Raw genomic sequence first — 15,524 nt, forward strand, 5'->3', positions numbered from 1 at the left:
ATGAAAACCATGAGAGGAAAGTGTAGTTATGAAGTCAAAAAGACCAATGCTTACTTAGTCTAAGAGGGACAGATGTTTCTGAGGCAGAAAGCATAACAGCTTAGGATGCAATAATCAATTCAACGGTAGCTGAAAACCTACAAAGGCTAAATAAGACCCAACTTCACAAAGCGAATAGCAGGAAAATATGTTTACTTGTTTTACCACTCTATGCCATCCCCTAGCATAATATTGAGTGTATAGCATATGCAATGCCTTATTTGTAGTCCAGTATCTTCAAGGATTATGTAAATGGTTATGTTAAATATGGAAGGCAAATTTTAATCAACCCATGCACTCTTGCTTATTACTTAGTTTTGAAAACTTACATTTTCCCATTTGAATAGATTTATAATAATATTTATAATCAGAATTGCTTGTTGGAACTCGAGATTAATATGGATTTTGATATAACAGTAAATACATATTTGATAACAGATACAAGCAGTTGTGAAATAGATTTCATAGTGATTAATAACATACAGTATCCCCTTATTCATAAAGTTTTTGAATTCATTGGCATAACTCTTAAGTAGGTGCTTTTAAAGGTTTACACTGTTAAGTGTATGCTCAGAGGAATAAGGTAAATATGTACATCATTTCTGATAACCAATATCAATTGTCACCTCAAACATCATGTTTCTAAATCTCAACACTTTCCTACAAGTCCTCTTGTGTTTGACTGTTGTACTGTATTAGCAGATCAATTACTGTCACCCAGAAATCCTGCAGCCCAATATCCTCAGGCAAATAAGTGCCATCAGATTTTAGAATAACTAACAGCAACAGGATTATATAGACAAGCATATAAAATATATGAAATAACCAAACTGTAAAAATTTTTCACACATTAAAATCTCACCTACATAACAAAACAGATAAAAGATTATAGGGATTTCATATATATATATATATATATATATATACATATAAATGTATATATACATGGAGATGATATCATTTATAATTTAGTTTTTCTTTATGCAATGAGTAGCCAGGAGATCATATTGTCTAAAGATCATAACAGTATTTCCCATTCAACAGATGACTTAGTATATGGCTATAACCCCATTAATAGATATTGCTCTTTCCACTCCTCTTAAACTGTCCGTGTTTGTGACCTGCTTGTAACACAGAGAATGAATGGCAAGAAGTGGTCCTCAGTTACTTCTGGGTCCGGGTCATAAAAGTAATGTAGCTTCTGTATTGTTCACTGGAACACTATCGCTGAAGCCCTGGGTTGTCATGTAGGAAGTCTAGTGGCCCTAAGGCCACCATGCTGAGGAAGCCCAGGTCATATGGAGAGCCCATATGCCAGTGTTTACACTGACAGTCCAGCTGAGACCTAGGATAAAAGCCAGCAGTAACCATTAGACATGTGAGCGGATATTCCTTTGGATCATTCCAGCTCCAAGCAGTGGATCTCACCCAGGCTGGAAGGCTTCTCAACTATAGCTCTACCCCTATGGAGCAGAGACAAGCATCTGCACTGTACTTTCTCTGAATTTTTGAACTTGGAATAGATTTTGAAATAAATGTTATTGTTAAGCCATTAAGTGCTGAAGTATTCTGATATTCACAACAGTAACTAAAAGAAACAAAAAAACATATCAATTAATTATATTTGAAAATCATTCATGAGAATCTGCGACTCAACTTCAATTCTCAGGTAAGCCAATACAAGTTCGACAGCCTTTCAGTGTGATAGTTATTCTCTGCCAGTGATTATTTGTTATGAGTTCATGATACCAACCCTCAGTGAAGAGTTCATGTGTTTAAATCCTCATAAAATAGCAATATGGAGATAATACCAGACATTTAAGAATCGAGTACGAGTCAGGATAGAACTATACTTGAGAAAGAGCACATTTTTCTTGGTTAGCTTCATTCATGGAATGACTTTGCCAATTTGAGAGATATGGAAGTAAAATAACCTAATTTTTAAACTAGATAAACATATGTCAACATAATATGTTTCTTTAAAAGAAAAATGCCTGAGCCAAGGATAAAAGAATTTGTAAATCTAGTTTGTATGATATAGTCCAGAAATCTTCTCTAAACAATACTTTACTCGCCAAATCACAATCATCATTTATTTTTGTAATTAAGACTAAAAATTGCCTTAGTGTATACCAAAATTATTTATTTTGGTTTATTTATACTTTCTCAACTAAATGCATTGTATTTAATGAAGGAGCCCACTTCCTTAATTTTCAGTAAGTTGAGTATATGCAGACACACACACACACACACACACACACACACAAGGAAATAATAAACTTGGTAATTTACGATAGTAACATTTAGTCCAGTCAAGCCAATTTTTGCCATGTGGAAATGCAGATATAAGGTGGTTGGGTTTCCAAGTTTCAAAATAATCCTTAATCAGTATTTCAGTATGAAATAGTCTGTTTGTTTGTTTGTTTTAATTTTTGCTCAATGCATTAGAGCAAAGTTATCTAGGTTTATAGTGTAATTCATTGAAGAAGAAATTAAACATGATCACTAACTAGCACAAGTGATACAGTAGTAAAAAGAAAAATTAGCATCCTTTGAGGGAGAAGCCCTCCTGGTTACCCTCATGTTAGTAATTGAAAGTGGTTGTCCATAAGTGAAAAAGGAAAAAAAAAAAGTCCTATTTCATCTCAAGATAAAAGGCTGGTGTAGTATCAGTCAATATCAAAATGCAAATGTGGTAAACTGCAAATGTGGCAAAATGCAAATGTGGTAAAATGAAAAATTTTTTACTACAAATCAATAATGAGGTGGAAAAGAGGTAGAGTACAGATGAACTGTTGATCTTGCCATTTAAATTGAGAATGCCAGATAATGAAAAAGAAAGCTATCATTGGGCTACATATTTAAGGTTACTTGCTGCAAAATAAACCTGAAGACCCCTGGGCAGAAATGCAATTCTTGTGCATATTGAATGTCTGGAATGCTTCATACATCTGGTAGACATTTGTATAAAAGCTGTTCTCTATCCAAGGCCATTTAGTCTTTATGCTTCTTTTACCTGTGTGTGTATATGGAGTAAATTTGCAAAATTTGTGAGAAAATATATTACTGCCTTAGAGGAAAAATGTAGTTCTTCATATAGAAACTGAAGAAAATTAGGTTTCATGACTTCTGCATTTAGGAGGTTGTAAATATGTAGTTAGGAAGTTCCTCTGTTATACTCCATATAAACTGTCGTGAAGTTCTGATGGCTTTTTCCTCCAAGACCAAGATTCTGTACATGTAAGAAATGATCAGGACTTCTGGTTTGAGCTTCAACCTGAAAAAAGTTTGGGAGCTGTTGTAGCCATCTGTACAAAAAAAAATGCTGAACAAATTGAAAAGCAATGACTTTTCTTGTACTCATCTGAGAATTGTAATGCTCTGATTCTGGAGAGACAGGTGAACATGGAGAAATGAGCCTGAGATTAGTTTACCTGGAGCAGACACTGATGGACCTATAAACTGGTAGAGCCACTCAATCAGTTATTGATGAATTCCTGGAGGCTGAGTGTGGACTAGCTTGAGAGCAATAAACCAGTGGGGGATGCAGTCTTAAAAGGACCCCCACACTTCTGAGGGTTTAAAACCACCAGGAATACCACCAAGTTCTCATGGTGAAGAGTCAAGAAAACTCAACTCATGCCTCTGGCGAGGGTTGGGGCAAGGAGAAAAGTAATTATATTGAAATATACTGATGTATTCTGCATAAAAAAAGCCTACTCTCCACTGAAAAATAATTTACTGAGACTTATCTCACATAGGCAGAAAAACAATTATGTAATTCTAGTCCCCTCTAGCTTTCCTGCTCACCTAAATAAGAATAGGGGATAAGAAAAATGAAAAGGTAATAAGTACTTGTTAGGGACATGAGCAGAAAGACAAAATCACTTAAAAGACTGAGATTTTTGCCATAGAATATTTTTTTTTGTTATAGAATATTTCCTTTCCCCCACCTTTACTACCACAGCAATAAAGCACCAGTAAAATAATAGTGGATTACAGATGAAAGAGCTGCACGGCTCAATTTTTATTAAAGAAGAAATTCTTAGGGAACCACGAAGACAACAAGAGAAAGGAAAACAAGAATAGCAGGGGAATTTGCAGTCTTTGGCACCCATGGATATGGCTGTAACAAATACTAAAAACAGCCTGATATCTATCAAGATTAACATACAACTTCACACTAAAAGCCTACTTACCTCAGTTCTAATTTGTTGCTATATCATGCCTGGGTTTCAACAAAACATTGTAATTATGGTAAAAGTCAGGTAAACAGTCTGAAGAGACAAAGCAAGAAGCAGAATCAAGTAACTAACAAATATAAAAATTATCATGGGGGATTTAAAGTAACTATGATTAGGGGCGCCTGGGTGGCTCAGATGGTTAAGCGTCTGCCTTCAGCTCGGGTCATGATCTCGGGGTCCTGGGATTGAGCCGTACATCCGGCTCCCTGCTGAGCGGGGAGCCTGCTTCTCCCTCTGCCTCTGCCTCTGCCTGCCGCCCCCCCTGCTTGTACTCTCTCTCTCTCTGTCAAATAAAAAAAAAAAAATCTTAAAGTAACTATGATTAATTTACTAAGAACTCTAACGGAAAAGATAAATAACATGAAATACCAGATGAGTGACATAAGCAAAAAGATGGAAATTCTAAGAAAGTTATCAAAATATTTGAAACACTTGAAATCAAAACCACTGTAGTAAAAATAAATAATGCTCCAACAGGCACATTAATAAAATGAAAATAGCTGAAAAAAGTTGGTGATTTGAAGATTATGCCAATAGAACCTTCCCAAACTGAAATACATAGAAAAAAGAAACAGAATATAATACCCAAGAACTGCTGGCCAGAATATTGAGCAACAGGAACTCTCATTTGTTGCTGTTGGGAATGCAAAATGGCAGAGCCACTTTGGAAGGGTGTTTGACAGTTTCTTACTAAACTAAATGAAGACTTACTATATGACCAATAGTTGTGCTCTAAGTATCTACCCAACTGATTTCAAAACTTCCGTCCACATAAAAATTTGCACACAAATGTTTATAGCAGCTTTATTCATAATCACCAAAACCCAGAAATAACCAAGATGCTCTTTAAAAAGTGGATGGATATACAAACTGTGGTACATCCATACAGTGAAATATTATTCAGCAATAAAACTAAAAAAGCTATCAAGTTGCAAAAAAAATATGAATAAACCTTAAATGCATATTTCTAAGTAAAAGAAACCAGTCTGAAAAGACTACATACTATATGATTCCAGTTATATGATATCCTGGAAAATGCAAAACAGTAAAGGTAGTACAATAATTGCCTGGGTTTGGCAGTGGGAGAAGTCAGGATAAGTGAAGCACAGGGTTTTTATTTTTAGGGTTGTAAAATTATTCTGTATGAATCTGTAATCATGAATGCACGACATTTTGCATTTTCCAAAACCCATAGAACTTTATAGCACGCAGAGTTAACCTTAATGTATGCAACTTAGAAAAATATTTTGGGGGCACCTGGGTGGCTCAGTCACTTGAATGTCTGACTCTTGGTTTCAGCTCAGATCATGATCTCATGGGTTGTGAGATTGAGCCCCGTGTCTGGCTCCATGCTCAGTGGGGAGTCTGCTTGAAGATTCTCTCCCTCTACCCCTCTAGTGCACTCATGCTCACTCCCTCTCACTTCCTTTCAAATAAATAAATAAAATCTTAAAAAATATTGGGGGTTTCAAGAAGCATTCAAGAAGGAATGCTAATTGTGAAAATTATCTGTATTACAAATATATGGAACAACCTCAATTAAGGGGTTGAGAGGACTAGTGGTTGACCTAAGTAGTAAGAGTCTGTAAACTAAAGAACGTGTACGTAAGAACTTTCCTCTAATTGATAATTTTTTCCCCATGGGAAACCAGTATATGCGTGTGTGTGTGTGTGCGTGTGTGTGTGTGTGTATGTACATAGTATACTATGGAATTGAACAATTAAATAAATGAATGGCATGGCATGTGGTGGAAGCCAGATTTCTTACTAGTGGAGTGGGAATTTACAAACAAGAAAAAGGAAGAGACTAGAATGATCCACATGGTAATGGACTACAGTTGGAGGCATCAGTACAAAATCGTATTTATTTTAATTTAAATATAGATGGTTACATATAGAAATAATCATAGATATGTATATATATGTATATGTACTGGTTAGTATATGCACATATATTTCCTCATTTTGTCAACTCAGAAGTCCTAGAAGCAATGAAAATCCAGTACCAGTGATCCCACCTCACAACCAGATCTTGGTCTCTAATACCACTGACCAATACATCATGGCTCCTGGGAGAAATGGTAGATTCTAGAATTGGTACAAGATAAGCTTGGAACATCTTATAGTGTCAGAAAGTAAGAAGGGCTCAAAAAAATGGAAATACTTTCATTCATGAGGGAGCAATAAATTACAGGGACACTGAATCACATTTTTCAACTGAAAAAGCTCCCAATGACCACCTCCTTTGAACAACAAAATTAATAAAGTAGTATTGGGTTATAACCCAAAGCATAAAATAAATATCAATGATTCCATGCTGATATAAATCAGTGATTTCATAAATAAATAAGTGAAGAAGAAGAAACATCTCCTCTGCAGAAGAATTCTAACTAAATTATGTAGATACTCCACCTTCAAGAGGGAGGAACATAACACTCTTTAATTGTGGGCTGCATACAGTATAAAAAGTACATGAGAGAAAGAGTAACTTTACAGTGGAGAAATCTGTCAAATGCTATCTAGGTTGGGCAATCAAGGTCAACATCAACAAGGACAAGTCGTGTTGATAGAAAGTACCCTTCCTTTGATGTGATAAAAATAGCACTTTAGTCCTGTGGTCTACCTCCCAAAAATCTATAAGCCCATTCTAACCATGAGAAAAATATTGAACAAAAATTCAAATAGAGGGACATCCTATAAAACACTTAGCCAATACTTCTCAAAACTATCAGTCATCAAAAACAAGAAAATTCTGAGAAAATATCAGTCTAGAGGAGCCTAAGGAGGTATGACAAATAAATGTGGACTGGATTGGATTCTGGAACAGAGAAAGACATCATGTAACAATGAAAGAAATCTCAATAAACAATGAAATTTAGCTAATAATAATGTATTCATATTGGCTCATTAATTGTAATAGAGGTAATATAAAATCTTAATAATAAGGGAAACTGGGAGAGTAGACTATGGGAGCTCTCTGTATTTATTGTCTCAATTCTTTTGTAAATCCAAAGAGCTCTAAAAAATAAAATCTACTTAAAAAGATTTTTAAATGCTAAATGAATTATAAACAATTCCTTAAAGACAATTAAATCACTCCCTAAGAGTTGCAAAACTTTCCCTTAACTTATTGGGTCACAAATGAAAGGGTTTGATATTTTGTTAGATCTCACCAACACCATTTTGCAGTTAATCAACAAAAAGGTTTTCATTATTTATACTTGGAATAGATGATGACTCTTCTCTTACCACTGAAGCATAATGACAATTGTAAAGAATAACTTGGGACACCTGGGTGACTCACTCAGCTAAGCATCTGACTCTTGATTTTAGCTCAGGTCATGATTTCAGGGATGTGAGATTGAGCCCCACTTCAGGCTCCCTGCTCAGCAGGGTGTCTGCTTGAGATTCTCTCCCTCTCCCTCTGTCTCTCCCCTGACTTACTGGTCTGTGTGCTCACGCTCTCTCTCTCTCTAATAAATAAATAAAATCCTCAAAAAAGGAATAACTTTATTTTTATTTTTAAAATTTGTTATATATTTAGTTTCTTTTTTTAATTTCAGCTTTATTGAAGTATAATTGACATATAAAATTGTAAGGTACATAAAATGTATATCACAGTGATTTAATGTACATATACATTGTGAAAGGATCCTCACCACCTAGTTGATTAACTCATCCATCACCTCACTTTTTATCTATCCATCTATCATCTATCTATCTATCTATCTATCCACTTACTTTGGAGAGAACATTTAAATTCTACTCTCAGCAAATTTCAATTACACAATATGGTGTTATCAACTATAGTCACCATGTCTTATATTAGATCCTCAGACCTTATTCTTATAGCTGAAAGTTTATACCCTTTTACCAACCCTTCCCTATTTTTCCCACTCCCCAGCCCCTGGCAACCATTTTTCTACTATTTCTATGAGTTTGACTGTTTTTAAAAATTTTTTTTCAGATTCCATATGTAAGTGATACCATTTTTCTTTCTATGTCTGGCTTATTTCACTTAGCATAATGCCCTCAAGGTCTGTCTTTATTCATTCATCCATTGACTGATGCTTAGATTGTTTCCATATCTTGGCTGTAGTGAATAATGCTATAATAAACATGGGAATACAGATACCTCTTTTACATCCTGTTTTTATTTCCTTTTGATATATGTGCAGAAGGGAAATTTCTGGATCTTATGGTAGTTCTAATTTTCATTCTTTGAGGAACTTCCATACTGTTTTTTATAGTGGTTGCACAAATTTACATTTCCACCAACACTGTAAGAGGGTTCCCTTTTCTCCACATTTTAGCCAACACTTGTTATTTCTTTTCTTCTTGATAGCCATTCTAACAGCTGAGGTGATATCTCATTATGGTTTTGATTTGAATTTCTCTGATATTCAGTGATGTTAAGCACCTTGTCATGTACCTGTTGGCCATGTGTATGTCTTCTTTGGAAAAATATCTATTCACTTCCTCCTATTTTTTTTTAAGATTTTACTTATTTATTCATTTATTTGAGAGAGAGAGAAGGAGCACTGGAGTGGGGCGAAGAGCAGATGGGGCAGGAGAAGGACAAGCAGACTCTGCGCTGAGTCTGGAGCCCTACCCAGGGCTTGATCTCAGGACCCTAACATCATAACCTGAGCTGAAACCAAGAGTCAGACACTCAACCAACAGAGCCACCCAGGCACCTCTTCCTCTGCCCATTTTTAATAGTTTTGTTTTGTTTTGTTTTGTCTTGTTTTGTTGTAATTGAGTTGTATGAGTTTTTAATATATTTGGGGTATTAGCCCCTCATCAGATATACGGTTTGCAAATATTTTCTCCCATTCAGTTGGTTGCCTTTTCATGATTTCCTTTGCTGTGTAGAGCTTTTTAGTTTGATGCAGTCCCATTTGATAACTCTCCTCTTACTCCTAGAGCATAATGACAAATGTAGATAATAACATCGATTTTACCCACAACACACTTCAATTAAGACCTCCAGTTTTTGTGTTCTGTTTTTTTCCCTTTTTTTTCTGTTTTTGTTTTTTGTTTGTGTTACAGACTGCTGAATTGAAAAAGTGTGTTGTGTAGGTTATTGGTGTGGCTTTGTGCAATATTGCATCAAATCTGAGGAGACCTTCCACTATTTCTTTCCTGAATCAGTGTTAGTCTCTTTTGGTAGTTTTAATAACTTCTTGGCACTCTGCAGTAATTATGGCAGCTGATTCTCTTTTGCTTTTCTATGTTAAGATAATGACTTCATAGGAATTTAATGCATTGTGAAAATTTCTGGTGAACAAATTGATATGTATTTCTACAGTAGTTTTTTATTTGCTTGATTATTTCTTTCCTTATATTTCTACATTAAAATTTTATTTTATTTTTTAAAAAATAAAATCACATATGCAAAAATTGCAACACTTCAATTTGATTCTTATGTAACCATGCCACTGTACTGATATATGGAAAACCTTTATACTATCCACTAGCATGGGAAACTTTTCTGTAACCCACCAATGTATAAAAAGCCTTTATATTACCCATTAGCTAAAGGAAAATAATAACTGGAGGATTATTTTTTGTAAGCCTGTTGTAGAATTCTATAGAAACAAGGAATTAAAATCATCCATACTTAAGGAATTGGTATTATATAGGATGAAACTTCACTAAATTTTACTGCTGGGAGGAAGGAAACATAACATTTGGGGGGGAAATGCATGAATTTCTTAATCTTAGTTGTCAGCATGAATGGGTATCATTTTTTTTAAACTGAAGATTGCCTAAAACAAGATTCAAGTGCATAGGGTACCTGGGTGGCTCAGTTGGTTAAGCGACTGCCTTCAGCTCAGGTCATGATCCTAGAGTCCTGGGACCGAGTCCCACATCGGGCTCCCTGCTCAGCAGGGAGTCTGCTTCTCTCTCTGACCCTCCCCCCTCTCATGCTCTCTCTCTGTCTCATTCTTTCTCTCTCAAATAAATAAATAAAATCTTTTTAAAAAAAAAGATTCAAGTGCATGTACTCAGAAAAAGAAAAATAAAGCTGTTTTCAGGCATAATTTCGAACATTAAAATATGTTAAAAATAAAAAAGATTTAAATTAATAAATACAAACTTTAACTCAAAAAATAGAGGTATAATAAAATAGGATAAATAGGCTAGAAAGAAAGAATTGGGAAAGATATAATTCCAAATATATAAATTAGGGGGCAAAAAAGCTACAAAGATAGTTTTTGAATATTGAACTGTATTTTTGCTTCTGGAATAAATCATCTGTGTTAGGGATAACATTATCTACTACACTTAAGATACAAGCTTTCTTAAATATTATATAGTATTTATCCACTAGGGTTCTTAAATAATATTTTTCTGTACCCTGAGCTATTTCATCAGGATTCAGAGTTAAGATTTTAATAACCACATAAAATGACCTGGCAAGTTTTCCAGAATGACCCTTGCTCTACATTCTTGAGATAGTTTGGGAATATTTTTTTATGTGATTGTCTGATAGAAAATGAAAAAGAAAAAGAAAAAAACAGAGAAGCAAGCGAAGAAAAGAAAAGGAAAAAAAGAAAACTATATTGGTTTCATACCTTTTGTGACAGTTATTCTAAGGTTGTATCCTTTACAACCACCAATAAGTTGTAATCTGAGCCATCCAGGTGGCCCTAATAATTTCTTTTTAATTAATTAATTAATTGATTTGACAGAGAGAGACACAGTGAGAGAGGGAACACAAGCTGGGGGAGTGGGAGAGGGAGAAGCAGGCCTCCTGCTGAGCAGGGAGCCCGATGCGAGGCTCGATCCCAGGACCCTGGGATCATGACCTGAGCCAAAGGCAGATCCTTAATGACTGAGCCACCCAGGTGCCCCAGTAACAACAATTTCTTATATGACAAATTATTAGTTGGGAAAAATAAAGATTTTTCTTGAGAAGATATTGAGTAAGCATCATCATTAATCAAAAAGACTAAAATATCCATAAAATATGAAATATCCAGACATTTATTTAAGAATAGATATGCACAATATAAGGAACTAAAATAAAGAAACAAAAATAAATTTTATTTATTTACTTGAGAGAGAGAGAAATCACAGAGGGAGAGGGAGAAGCAGACTCCACGCTGAGCTGGGAGCCTTACTTGGACTCAATCCCAAGACCCTGGAATCATGACCTGAGCCAAAGGTAGACACTAAACCAACTGAGCCACCCAGGCACCCCAAAAATAAACTTTAAATGAACAAAGGAGGCACCAAGTTAGATAGATGATAGTTGTCAATAATCCAAAATTCATCTATAAGTTCATCTTCATCTTCCACCAAAATAAATTCTATTTATTTTTTGCACCAAAATAAATTCTAAATGAATAAAAATGTCATTATGGATTTTCATTAATGGCCACGATGGTATAACAAGGATTGGACATAACCTCTCATTATAAATAAGAAAACTGCAAATAATATAAAACAACTGGTCTCTGTTATTGGGCACCAGCAGCACAGGAGTGGGATTCCTGGGAGAAGGGAAAGCAGTAATGAGACCTCAGTATTATTCCAGCATTCTGCCTATAGTTAATTATTGGTCTGCAGATGCAGGGAAACTCCACAAAGCTGGGAAAATAACCAAAGAAGAGTCATAAACCTAACAATTCCCAGAGCTTACATAGAATGGGAGACATTTGAGCTCAGAACAGACAGAGTGGAGAAAGACCATATTTAATGCTTTTTCCCAAACAAAAGATTCTCTATTTTCATGTTTCTTTCTTTTTTTAATGTCTTCTCATTTATTTATTTTGACTCCGTTCACGCAGTTTGGATTTGCCTCCATGGCCTAGAGACTCAGATCATTTATCTTTCCAGCATTGCCTGATCACAAGCTGACGGAAAAGAAAAATAAATGGCAAACTCTTTCCACTGGAACATTTTGTCTTTGTTAAATAAAACATTTCCTCTCTCTGATGATGGCCATTTGGTTGGTTCCTTTATTATAGAATCCCATATATCAAGGCAAAGGCCTAGGTTTATATTCATGATGAGGATAAAGAACAAAAGCCAGCTTTGTGTATGCACGTGCAACTTTCCGTTAGTATAAGTGCTAAAACCAGCCACTCTGACTACTGTATTCTGGAAGAGGAGATTGGTTTTTAAAAAGTGCTGTGTATTCACTAAAGAGCTTCAATAAAGATAAGAAGGCTCTATGAATATTGACATTCAAAAGTGTTCAAGATTTAAAGTGGAAAATGGAGTTTAAAAATAGCATGTTTAATATGAAACAAAAATAAATTTATTTATACCCCCCAAATATTAACAGATGTAAGATTTCATGTGATGGTCACTTTTTTCCTCATGCATCCCTGTATTCTTTTAGATCTTTATATTATGTACGTAATCATTTTTTTATAGTTATTGTGTCAACATTTTTTAGTGGTATACTATCATTATTGCTTTACATCATGTCCTTGGTACAACAACCAAGTGAATCACATACCTATATCTAACATTCTCTCTCCCTCTTCTCATAATTATTCATTTGAATGTGCTTAATATGGATCCTTAATTACATATGTATAACTTTTATTGTTTCTGAATATATGAAGCAACTCAATGCATATCAACATTCCCAGCAAAAAAAGAAAAAGAGAGAGAAAAATCAGATTTTATATATTAGGGGTGTAGTGTGTGTTAGTGTGTGTGTGTGTGTGTGTGTGTGTGTGTGTGTGGTGTGTGTCTGTGTGTGTGTATGTGTGTGAATGCAATGAGTGCACATTGGGGAAATAATGAGCCAAACAGGATTTGAAGGGCCACTATGGTGAAATAACCATATTTTCTGCTCATACTTTTTTTCTCACAAGATTTGCCCATTCTTCCCAGAGACAGGATAGAAGCTGAAAATCCAGTGGGACTAAACACAGAGATACTGCTAAGTGGCAGAGAATCCATCAGAAAATTAGCAGTTTCATTAGACTTTGGAAAAAAAAAAAATTAGAATTCAGAGCTGTGGAGGCAGCCAGGAGTTAGAGGGAGAGGGTTAAGATACTCATGAGCTGAACTGTGCCCACCCCCAAATTAAGATATTGAACTCCTCAACTTCAGTTCGGAGATAAGACCGTTAAAGAGGTTTTTAAGGTAAAATAAGGTTTATAGGTGGGCTCTAAGCCAATATGACCAGTGTCCTTATAAGAAAAGGAGATGAGGATACAGACACAGAGAAGACCATGTAAAGACACTGGAAGAAGACAGCCACCTACAGGCCAAGAAATGAGGCTTCAGAACAAACCAATTATATGGACAGCTCAATCTAGCCTCCAAAACTGTGAGGGAGTACATTTTCTGTTGTTTAAGCCATCCAGTCTGTGGTATTTTGTTATAGAAAGTCTAACAATTAATACAGATTTCAATGAGAAGGAACACATAAAAATTGGAGCCTCACACTGTGCTGATCTTTCCTTCAATGCATTGGTCAAATTTTTGAACTGCAAAGGAAAGCAAAGCAGGAATCTGATAAAGGGGGGAATGAATATATGAGGAGTCTCATGGTCTTGCGGAAGCCATATTTGAGTTCAGATCTTCTAGGATCTCAGTTAGGAAAGTTGGAGGAACCATGTCCTAAAATCTGGTACAAATTAGGTGGAAAGAGCATTACCAAAACAATAACCCAGGCTTGAATCAGCTCTGGCTCAGTTCAAAACAAAGGGATATGCCACATTGTATCAATCTACTCAGAGTAAGATGAACTTTCTCTTGCAGGAGATGACATCATCCGTGTCTTCCATAATTGCCATGCACAGTGTTAGCCATAAAATGGTTTTTTCCAGACATATGAGGAAAAAAGACAAAGAGACAAAGTGTACCTTAGAAACAGACCCACAGATGACTTACATGTAGGAGCTATCAGACAAGATAAATTTAAGATTGTGGTGGTTAATATGTTGAAGAAAATAGAGAGCAAGATGTATATAAGTGATTAGATTTGGGGTAATTTTTAGGTGTGGAGGCCAAAGAATTTCCTGTCAAATTGGATGTAGATTTTAAGAGAAGTACAGGTACTATAGACATTATATTTGCACGCCCAAAAATTCATATGATGACATCCTAACCTTCAGTGTAATGATATTAAGATATGGGCTTCTGGGAGGTGATTAGGTTATAAGGGTGGAATTCCCTTATTAGTGCCCTTATAAAAGAGTTCCTGGACAGCTCCCTTGCCCTGTCTGCCATTTGAAGATGTAGTGAGAAGTTCACCATCTATGAACCAGGAAGTGGGTTCTCACCAAACACCAAATTGCAGGCACCTTGCTCTTAGACTTCCCAATCTCCAAAACTGTGATAAGTAAATGTTCATTGCTTGAGGAACCCAGTCTATAGTATTTTTGTTACAACTAAGACACACTAAGACAATAGAAGTTGAGGATGATACCAAGATCTCAAGTTCTTTCTGACACCAAATATGTGCTGTTTTTTCTAACACCAATTCTCTGATATCAACTGTATATCCAGCAATTAGTGCAAATCCCACAAGTTAAGGGCCCAGTTCAACAAGACTGACCACACTATAGATGCCAGTCATAAGTCCCAGGACCAATCCTTATATCTGACCAACTGACTATAAATCAGGGGTTCCCACAACCCCTTTGCCACGCTTGATAATTTAGTCAAATGTGCACAAACCCCAGGAAAACCCTTACTAATGATATTAATACACTATAAAGGATACAACTCAGGAATGACCAACTGAAAGAGGTGATAGAGCAAGGCAGGGGGAAGGGTTGTATTAATCTTCCCTGCCACCATCCCAGAACTTTATTGTATTCACCAACCTGGAAGCTCTCAAAGCTTTGTTTTCCTATGGAGATTTAATTAAGTAGATATGATTGGTTAAATCATTGGCCTTGGTGATTGATTCAATCTTCAGCCCCTTTCTGTTCCTGGGAGATTGTGGGTAGAGCTAAAATTCTAACCCTCTAATCACCTAGTTATTTTTACTGTTAACCAGCCCTGATTGAAAGGCGTTCCTTATGAATAACAAAAGGCACTCCTATATTTCAGGAAATTCCAAGGATTTTAGGAGCTCTGTGCCACAATTTTTTATTTTACCACCCAAGATTTTTTTACCTAAACACCTAAAAAGATACAATTTCTATTAATTAAAAATGGGAAAACTTCAGGCAGTTTAGTTTTGAAGGGAAACAATAGTTTAGCTATTGTTAAATTTGTTAAATTTGCAAAGTCAAATTGTTTTCCAAAAGGAGATGT

This window comes from Phoca vitulina, unplaced genomic scaffold, assembly GCF_004348235.1.
Source record: "Phoca vitulina isolate PV1807 unplaced genomic scaffold, GSC_HSeal_1.0 scaffold8, whole genome shotgun sequence".
Taxonomy (NCBI): Eukaryota; Metazoa; Chordata; class Mammalia; order Carnivora; family Phocidae; genus Phoca; species Phoca vitulina.